Below are 2,485 nucleotides of genomic sequence, written 5' to 3' on the forward strand. Positions count from 1 at the left end.
GGGGCGGGGGGTGTGGGAACGTGATTGGGGGCAGGCTCCTGCCTCACGCCATGTCTTACCACTTTCTCACTGCGATGCTCCCTGTGAGCCCCGGAACTGCCTGCTCTACAGAGAGGAGGAAGCAGGAACGCATTTCGGGGAAATGTCAGGCCAGTGGTAGTTAAGCTCCCCACCTGTCCTAGCCACAGCGAAGGGTCTCCCAACGACCATCTCTGGCTCTACATGCTTCATCCCAGAATGAGGCAGACAGCGTTCAGACATCGGCCGCTTAGTGATTGAAGGTGAATTCCCAGCAGCAAGCATGCTTTCTGACCTGGTTCAAACTGCCGTCGGCAAAGAGGCCCCCGGCCCCCGGAAGGTGGTGGTTGCAGCGCGAAGTTTCCTCGGGGTGCTGCTCCCTTCACCTTCAGCCCAGGTCCTTTTCCTTCGGCGGATTCAGCTCCCGGGAGAGGCCAGGGCGTGTGGAAGGGACCGTCCAACTTGACTAGGATTAGGCACAGCTCCACTCACTGCTGATACTTGCCCAGCAGGAAAATTGTGAAAGTTACACCACTAGGAAGCAAAGGGAACGTGGTTTGGTGGTTAAGGTTTAGCAGGATGAAGGGCTTGTCTCGGTGGGTCCACCTTTGACCCCCAGGTCTTGGGGCGGGTCCTCGCCCGCCTGCCCGTCACCTCCATGTCCCCATCCTTGGTGAGATGACAAGCTAACATGAAAAGCACTCGGGAGATTTGCATGACCTGAGAAAAGCGACTTCCGTGCTCAGATATATGTGTGTGTGTGTGCTGCATATGTATTTGTAAGAAAGGACCATCTCTTTAGGATCTATTTTTTAATTCTGTGGAACACATGGAAAACCAAACCGTTTGGTTCACTGACTTGGAAGCTGCACCTGACAGTTACACCCCAATGGCTTTAATCCCCTGGAGGGTCTGGTTGCCTTTTGCCATTTGGGTTGTGGGCTCAGCTCCTCAGAGGGGTGTGGGTAGTAGAGAGCCATGTTTAGGGACAGGGAGTTTTATCACTTCCTGCCCTTTCCTCCCCTCCTCCCGGTCCTCACTCTCCTTTCCTCTCACCGTTGGCAGAAAGACCCCATGTCAAACCCAGAGAACCCCGGATGAGACGCTCCAGTTGGTTCTTTGGGTCCACTTTCCTCTGTGCCAAAGACAGACAGACAGACAGAGGCTGAGAGGCCGTTTCTGAATCCAAGCAACAGCCATCTTTCGACATAGACCTGGGCTGTCTGAGAAGGAGAGGGCGCCTGGACACTGTGAGCTAAAGGCAGGACCCCTCCTTTCTGAGGCTCCTGGGGGGTGTGGGGGCCACAATGCGTGCCAAGGGGTAGGGAGCTGAGGAAGGGGTCCGATGGCTCCTGGTTGCACTTTGGGGACGGAGGGGGAGTTCGGGGCTCCTCCACGTGGGACAGCTCTTTGTCCCCGGCCCCCACTGCAGAGATAGCACCGAGTTCCCTTCAGGCCTGGCAGACTGGCAGTGAGGAGGGGCCTCAGTTAGCTCTCAAGGGTGCCTTCCCCTCCTCCCACTCCAGACATACCCTCTGCCAAACTGGGAACTAGTGGTGCTCCGTAACTACCTCACAGAGCCCCTGCCTCCCGCCCCTCCTCCAGGGGTGGGGGACTCCTCCTATCTCCCCACCCCGAAGTGTTTATGGGGAGATCCTAGTGGCTTTGACATTCATACCATGCAACTGTTGGGCCTGTTGGTTGGAAACTGGCAGAAGGAGAGCAGCACAGCCTGACACAGTCACTGCAGGAAGAGGGGAGGAAAACCCTCAGTGCCAGGGGCCAGAAAGCCATTTCCCTCCCACACACTCGGTTTAGACGCAGAGCATTTTCTGTTGTATTCAGACTGAGAGCTACACCAGCTGAGAACTTCGGTTTCTTTCCTTTGGATGCATCAGGCTTCTCTGTGGGGTGCGGGACAGGAGGCCTCATGACCGAAGGTGCATTTGGAGGGTGAGGGCCACAGCCCCAACCCTGACTCGGCCCTCCTGGGGGGCAGAGTCTGACGGCACCATTGGTGCCTTAGTATGGTGAGTCCGGACTGACGAGACAGAAGGAAGACATTTTTTTTTCTTAAATGAACTAGCAGGAAGCTCCTCGGAGCATGTGTTTTGAGGCGTCACAGGTGATTCTGTGCTATGAGTACAAATGGATTAACTACCTCAGTCCTTACAGTAAAGTTGGAGCCCAGGGCAGGACTCAGGCTTGGGGTGGGAATCCCGGCCCGAGGAGAGAGCGGAGGCCTGTGCCACAAACGGTTTGTCCTTGAGCAGGCAGGCCTGCCAGCACCCCCACTCCTATCAGTTGGGTTGGGAGGGCTGACCTTTCTGCCTTCTTTGTCCTGGGGTCCCCTGTTGCCCCCCTTTCCCTCCAGCTTGTCCCTCTCACCTGCTATTTCTTTGTTGGACCAGAGGATGAGGAGAGGAGGGGTTGGCTGGAGGTGAGACCTGGGGTGTGGCCTGGAAGC

This window comes from Myotis brandtii, unplaced genomic scaffold (assembly GCF_000412655.1).
Source record: "Myotis brandtii unplaced genomic scaffold, ASM41265v1 scaffold265, whole genome shotgun sequence".
NCBI classification, from domain to species: Eukaryota; Metazoa; Chordata; class Mammalia; order Chiroptera; family Vespertilionidae; genus Myotis; species Myotis brandtii.